This window comes from Euleptes europaea, chromosome 9 (assembly GCF_029931775.1).
Source record: "Euleptes europaea isolate rEulEur1 chromosome 9, rEulEur1.hap1, whole genome shotgun sequence".
NCBI lineage: Eukaryota > Metazoa > Chordata > Lepidosauria > Squamata > Sphaerodactylidae > Euleptes > Euleptes europaea.
Window position 1 is genome coordinate 71,934,425 of NC_079320.1, and position 8,458 is coordinate 71,942,882.

Here is an 8,458-nt window from a genome sequence, read left to right on the forward strand (position 1 = left end):
GAAGGATACCCTCTAGGTTAGAACTATTTGGGAACAATGTGGCTTCCTCCAGATTGTAATCCATACAAATTAACCCATAATAACTACAGTATATGTATTTGGAAACTTCTGAAAAATCTTTCTAGAGGATGAAATGAGGAAAAGAAAAGCTATGTGCACCGCTCTGAGCTCTTTGGAGGAAGGGTAGGGTTTTTTAAAAGTACTAAATTTAGAGTACTCTGAAGTAAATTAAATCTTGGGACATCACGGGTTGCAATATTACTTAATGAATTCTTATGTCTGTTATTTTCTGGTAGGGTATGAGCTTTCGTGAGCCACAGCTCACTTCTTCAGAAAGCTCATACCCTACCAGAAACTATTTTTGTTAGTCTTTAAGGTGCTACTGGACTCTTGCCCTTTTTGACTACTGCAAACAGACTAACACGGCTACCCACTGTGAATTATGTCTGTTATGTTTGTCTTCCACATCTCCCATAAGGAGCTCGTGGTGGGGATTTGTTTCTCATTTTATCTCATCTACCCCATGAAGTAGGTTGGGCTGAGAGTGATCAGCCCAGGGGTCACCCAGTGAACCATAGCTGGGTGAGAATTTGAACTCTACCCACTAACACCACATTGGCTGTCCCTTAGTGCCAGCAGTCCCTGTATTATTACTGGTAGGCTAAACATAAACTGTGATAGAACTTTGCTATTACCTTCTCAGTACCACCCTTTCCCAAATGGAGACCTGAGTCTTGGTAATGTTGAAGGACACTCAATAAATGTAATGGCCAGATGAGTCTTGAATACTGACATGTAGAAATCCAGTGTTGTGTAGTGGTTAGAGTGTTAAGTGGGTGATCTCGGGGCAGTCACTGGAGGCAGGCAATGGCAAACCACCTCTGAAAGTCTCTTGCCTTGAAAACCCTACAGGGTCGCTATAAGGCAGCTATGACTTGGCAGCACTTTCCACCGGCAGCCATGAAACAACCATATCTTTTCAAAGTAAGGTTTAGAATTTATTGAGGGAAATACAGGGGTACAGGAATTGAACAGGTACATAAGCATATTCAGGTGGTTAAGTGTATGAAGAGTTGCATGAGTGTGAAAGAGAGCCAGCCTTTGGCTGAGTGAGAATTTTGCACCAGGGAATGATCACAAGGAGAAGTGGGAGGGAAATTTAAAGAAGGGAAAAGAAGTTTTTAAGAGAAAAGGAATGAACAGAAGGAGTTTACCTGTCCTCAGTCTGCTGAGCTGGGTAGAGTGCATTGTCTGCTAACCAGTAGTTCCCAGCCTTTTCGGTATAGTGACCTACAAATCCAAATTTACTTGGTATGGTGACCCATCCAGGGCTGGCCCAAGAATTTTTGGCACCCGAGGCAAGTTATGGCCTTGACACCCATCTAGTTCAGCATGCTGTTTTCTACAGTGGCTAACCAGATGTTTTTGAGAAATCAATAAACATCGCACAAAGGGTGCAGCTGCCTCTGCTATGAACCCCAAGCAAGTGGTGTGACGACATACCCAGCCTTTCCATATGGAGAACACGCTCCAGTCTTTGATCACTTCCTTCCTCCCTCACTGCTTGATATAATCCCCTATAAAATTCTCACCCACTCTAGTGACCATCAGGACCCTTTGGCTTGATCAACATGTATATGCAATGGTGGGGGGGGGGGGTTAGAAGATACTGTTTCCAGGGCCAGATCTTGGTTTGTAAAATTAAAAAAGATAGTAAGGGGACGGGCAGCGGTGGTCATTAGGGAGGGCTGGCCCATGACCCACTTAGAATCATAGAGTTGGAAGGGACCACCAGTGTCATCTAGTCCAACCCCCTGCACAATGCAGGAAATTCACAACTATCTCCCCCACACATCCCCAGTGACCCCTACTCCATGCCCAGATGATGGCCAAGATGCCCTCCCTCTCATGATCTACCTAAGTTCATAGAATCAGCATTGCTGACAGATGGCCATCTAGGGCCGTGTTGGCGAACCTATGGCACGCGTGCCAAGTCCGGCATGTCGAGCCCTCTCTGTGGGCACGCGCGGGGGCTTTGAAGGGAGCGCGGAGCCGTTCAAAGTCCCCCCCTTCCCTGGACTCCCCACCGCTCCCCCCCCTGCCGAGCTGGGAGGAAACCTCAGTATTCAGGTTAAATTGCCGTGTTGGCACTTTGCGATAAATAAGTGGGTTTTGGGTTGCAGTTTGGGCACTCGGTCTCTAAAAGGTTTGCCATCACTGATCTAGGCTCTGCTTAAAAGCCTCCAGGGAAGGAGAGCTTACCACTTTCCAAGGAAGCCTGTTCAACTGAGGAACTGCTCAAACTGTTAGAAAATTCTTCCTAATGTCTAGATCAGGGGTGGGGAACGTCAGGCCCAGGGGCCATTTAAGGCCTGCGAAATCATTTGGTCTGGCCCTTCATGGGTCCTGGCAGATCTCTAGCTCAGAAGGATCTAAGACTGGTGATCCGCCCCCTGCTGCGGACAGGAATAGCCTCTATTCAAGGCGGAATGTGGGTTTGTTTTGCCGAGAAAAGGAACCTTTTCCCCCCTGGCAGAGGAGTCATCAGCTATGGAGCTGCTAGGACCACCCAAGAAACTATGTTAACCCTTTGCCCACACCAAGGGGGGGGGGTCATCTGGGGCAGCTGCCTGCGTGGGGCTTGGTCAGCTTTTGTTGATAATTTTGCATGGCCCACAAATGATGTTATAAATAGGTTGTGATAGCCAGTAATATAAATTATTTGTAAAAGGATTAGATAAATTAATGGAAGTTAGACCTATCAGTGTCTGCTAGTCATACAGTATAATCCTAAACAGGTCTACTTAGAAACCTTCTAATGGGGCTCACTCCTAGGAAATTGTACTTGGGCATGCATTGAGAATGACTGGGTATGTAAAATTCATGTGAAGAGGCCTTTATATCTCCAGTTACTAGATGTTGGGACAGGAAGCAACTGTCTCCATTGCCCTCTGGCCATGAGTTTCCCTAGGGGCGTCTGGCTGGACTCTGTGGAAAACAGAATGCTGAGCTAGGAGGACTTTAGCAAGGCAGTTTGTGTGGTTTAACAAGTGATTAAATATAACACATTAACCGATGGACCTTTTCCTGCCACTGTGACTAGTGCAGTTGAAAAGGAGTTAACATGTCTGTTTAATCATTGCCAGAAGGTGTATCTCACTGCAAGAAATGCAGAAGGCCTGCAATGCAATTTTAATATATTTTGGATTGTGAATTGAGGGGAGAAATGGAATCATGATGACACTACAAATACTTTTTATGACTGTACATAACGAAATGCTGCCCTTGGCCTGTGGGCCATAAAGTTGGTGGCTAAAGTAAGTGTGACAAGTGCAGCTCTCAGCGGGGGAGTCCCTAAGTAGAGCTAGGGAGGCCAGCCTCCAGGCAGGGCCTGGGGATCCCCCAGAATTACAGTGCATCTCCAGACTGCAGAGATGACTTTCCCTGGAGAAAATGGACTCTTTGGAGGGTGGACACTATGGTATTGTACCCCACTGAAGTCCCTGTTCTCCCCAGGTTCAGTCCCCAAATATCCAGGAGTTTCCCAACCTGGAACTGGCAACTAGGGTTGCCAGGTCCCTCTTCGCCACCAGTGGGAGGTGTTTGGGGCGGAGCCTGAGGAGGGCGGGGTTTGGGGAGGAGAGGGACTTCAATGCCATAGAGTCCAATTGCCAAACCAGCCATTTTCTCCAGGGGAACTGATCTCTATCGACTGGAGATCAGTTTTAATAGCAGGAGATCTCCAGCTAGTACCTGGAGGTTGGCAACCCTACTGGCAACCCTACCCCCATCCCCCACCAGGGGGAGCTGGCAACCCTAACCATAGCCCTATCGAAAATTAATCCAACCTAACTTGTAAGTTCTGCCCAGCAAAACTGTGATTAAAAACATTTAGAAACTTGGAGGAGAAATCTGATCAAATCAGCCACAAAACAAGTTACTTACAGTACAGTCCTAAACTGAACTGCACCCTTCTAAGCTCATTGACTTCAGTGGATTTAGAAGAATGTAACTCTGTTCAGGATTGCACTGTACAACAGATTTAGAAGAATGTAACTCTTCTTAGGATTGCATTGTAAATGAAAGAAAACCAACGTACACTTGTCATTTGAACTGTTTATATAGCTACTATGAGAATGTCCAGCTCATGGCTAGAGCAACATATTGGAGAATGTACAGTGCCCTCTCTGAAATCCACAAGTACTTGGGGAGGGATCTTGCACAGCAGACCCCTTTCCACCCAAACTAGTTTGGGGAAGGGAAGGCATTCTTCATTTGTCAATCTAGTAGTCTTTCAGAGGGAAAGGGTGGGTAACTACTCCTTCTGGAGCCCATGTAAAGAAGAAGAAGAGTTGGTTTTTATACCGTTATTTTCTCTACCATTAAGGAGTCTCAAACTGGATTACAATCGCCTTTCCTTCCTCTCCCCACAACAGGCACCCTGTGAGGCAGGTGGGTCTGAGGGAGCTCTAAGAGAACTGTGACTGGCCCAAGGTCACCCAGCAGGCTTCATGTGTAGGAATGGGGAAACCAATCCATTTCACCAGATTGGAATCCGCTGCTCTTAACCACTACACCATGCTGGCTCTGCATGTTTCCTCAACGGGTCTGCTCATGCAACGTTTTCAACAGCAAGGCAAACAGCAATGTCAAACAGTGACCTTCTTGGAAGGATCAGTCTGTAATCCTAAGAACATTTTATGGCTTACTTACAAACCTTTGAGTCACTGTGAATACGAGCGCTTCACTTAGGGCAGTGGTCAGCAAACCGCGGCTCACGAGCCGCATGCGGCTCTTTGGGCCCTTGAGTGCGGCTCTGGAAACCCAAATGTTTCTGAGGAGGAGGAAGAGGCGCCCCCCCCCAAAAGTCGACCACGAAACCTCTCCTCACCGCCCCATTTCGGGTTTATCCCCCCCCCCACGAGAGGGGCGGTGTGTGCAGTAAAGTGCCCTCCCCCCCTTCCCCCTCCTCCCCCCCTTTCCCTCCCCTCACAGCGCGGCCGGGTTTTGCACGCGGCGCTCGAGGGCCAGCGGTGCCAAGGCGGGCGGCGGCAGCCAATCAGTGGGCGGGATTTTTCACGCTGGTTTTGGCTGGCGGAGGAGGCCGAGGCGCTGAGGACGGGCGGACGGCAGGCTGGCCGGGGAGAGAAGGAAGGAGCCCAGGCGGCGGCGAGGAGGAGGAGGTCGGGCCCTGGGGGGGGGAAGCCATGTTTGATTCATGCACATTTTCCCCATCCAGATTCTCAAAACTCTGCATGGGGGGTTATTGGCCATTTATGAATGGGAGGTTTTGCCTTGGATTTGCCACTCAGATGCACATTTTCCCCATCCAGATTCTCAAAACTCAAAAATAAGCCCCCCTGCAGAGTTTTGAGAATGCAGATGGGGAAAATGTACAGTGTTTGTCAGTCATTGTCATGATTTAATTTTATGGATACCTTACTTACAACTTAATTTTTATCAATAAATAAGATCACTATTAAGTATGATATCAAGTTTTATTCAGTGTACCTATAGTTTAATTAAGACTTAAAACTTTAATTAAAGTTTATTAATAAACAGTGTACCTACCTATATAGTTTAAGTTTAAGAAATTTGGCCCTCAAAAGAAATCTCAATCGTTTGGCTCTGTTGACTAATGAGTTTGCCGACCACTGACTTAGGGGAATCCCTATATTTGTGTCAGGAAGACTCTTGAAATGAAAGGTATAGTCCTCTACAGAGAAACAAACTCTGAAGTCATTCATTTTAAACCTCTCAGGTTATGCACTTTTAGATGTGCTCTGTACCCCCGTGATATATTAAGGTATTCTGGAAACGTTTTGCTCAAATATGATGCCTCATGTACAGATGTTAGCATTTTTTGTGTAGAGGGGGAAGATAAAACCAGCCGGGCTTTCCTATTTCAGTATGCCTTACATCCACCTGTTCGATGTCGTATTTGCATAGGCATGAATCGCACAATCTGTGCCAAGCGACATTGAAATGGACAGATCGCATGACTATGTGCATTCATATGAACTCTCGGGCAGATATGACGTTCTACATATGGTTGTTGTGCATATTGAAGGGGAAGGGCCCAGTGGCAGGATCCGAGGGGGCCCCCATTGTATAATTTTAGTATCTGTACCAGGGCATTGTGTTAGGATAATGGAGCATTTGGTTGTTCTACTCTATGTAGAACATAGTTGTTCTACTCTATGTCCTCCATGTTCTACTCTAGTAGGCAGCAGCAATACTCCTGGGCCTCAAGAAGAATTTTTTCCTGTAACTGCTTCTTGAGTGCCTTTAACTGAAGATGTCTGGGACTCAACTTGGTAGGTTTCACTTGTCATAGAATCATAGAGTTGGAAGGGACCACCAGGGTCATCTAGTCCAATCCCCTGCACAATGCAGGAAATTCACAGCTGCCTCCCCACACCCCCACTGACCTCTGCTCCATGCCCAGAAGATTTTCAGCAGATACTGCGCCATCGCATCATTTCCCTCTTTGAAACTGTGTTACTCAGCACCACAATGATTTCAAATAAAATGTATGATGCATTATCCCTGTGTTGGCTTGGTGGCCTTGAATACACCACACATCCTCAGCTTCCATTTCCACATCTGGAAGTCCATTTTGCAGAGATGAGTGATAGAAATGATTAGTGAATGATAATTCAGTCGCTCCACTCATATGTTAAATTGGGTTTCACGTGCTACAGTTAACTGTGTATATCCTTGACACTTTCCTTTGTTTTTCATATCTAAGTTTGGACCCTGCAAGCTGGCACATTAATTTAGACCCATCCTAATAAAGCAGACCAATAACCTTGTGCAATGAAATGTGATGATGTTCTTTGAAAAGTTGGTCAAACGAGATTCAATTATTGCCCAGAAGCAGCTTCTTGGGCACTTGAAACCAGTAGTCAGGGCCATCTTAACGCATGGGCCCGATGGGCACTTGCCCGGGGGCCCCACGAGCATAGGGGCTCTATGCCAATCTGTGTATGTTAAGTGACTTGCCATAAATAAGTACTACTACACAGTAGTCTAGACTATACTAAACTATAAAACAATATTTGCTGCAATGTTATTGTGCTACAAATGGACATTGTGATTTGTCTCTGATTATCGACCATTTACTTTTTATTCCTGTGAGTGGTTGTCATGGGGCCCCAGCACACTGGTTTGCCCAGGGGGCCCATAATGCTGTTGAGATGACCCTGCCAGTAGTAGTTCATTATGTTAGTTGCCATAATGTTTTAAGTGAATGAGAATGTGGGGAATATTGTTATGTTCATACACAAAGGCTGTGATCCAACCGAGCATGCGTAGAATGGCCAAGGCTGTTCATTCATAGCCCTTTAAAAAAAGGGGGGTGCTAGCGTACTGCCAAACAGCTATGGAATGCAACCCCCTGCTATCTCTTCCAGATGACCATTGGTGGGATTTATTTTGTCAAAGGGCTATGGATTAGGGAAGGGAATCACACGTTGCACACATACGTTCTTACCCTTCTAGATTGTGCACAAGGAAGCAAGAATATGTTTATTCAACCAAATGTATGTTTCTCAAAAGGCTAGTATTGTCTGAATTTGCAATGCTTGTATGAGTATTTTGAAATTAAAGCGACACAAGGAAAATAGTGGAGGAAGACAGGGGGAATCTTAATTAGTGTATTATACTTTATCTAGTTAGAATGTTTGCGCTGGTTATTTTTCTGCCTTATATATGGATGCAAACCCTTTCCCCCCATATTGCTAGATAGAAAAGGCCCCTGCTAAATCAATATTTTATTTATTAGAACATTTATACTCCACCTTTCCTTTTGGCGCAAGGTGGCTTACAATAATCGTTAAACACATTTTCAGTTGAAATGAAATAGCAAACCCCAAATTTCTCCCTTCCTCCCCACCTTAAAAGAGATAATGTTGCCAGGTCGCTCTTCACCACTGGCGGGAAGTTTTTGGGCCGGAGCTTGAGGAGGGTGGGGTTTGGGGAGGGGAGGGACTTCAATGCTATAGAGTCCAATTGCCAAAGTGGCTTTTTCTCCAGGGGAACTGATCTCTATCGGCTGGAGATCAGTTATAATAGGAGGAGATCTCCAGCTAGTATCTGGAGATTGGGAACCCTAAAAAGAGACCAGATGTGATCTGCTGATTCATCCAAAGGGAGCAGTTGCATGACGTTGTGCTTGCTTCAGTGTAAATTTAACCTTAGCCCTGTCGCTTGCCTGTTGGGGAGTAGCCATTGCCTCTGAGTAAACACACCCTTGCCTTTTCTTACCCAGCCACCACAGCTAGGCACTACTTTTCCCAAGGTGAAGGTCAGAATACTGACCGAGAGCCAACAAAGTGCTACATAGTGTGACTCTGGCTAAAGAAACGCAGCAGTTCTATGCTGCTGGCATTTGCTCCCCTTGCTCAGAGCCTGACAACTAAAAAGAAAGATGTACACAGCAATTGGCCTCTGCCCT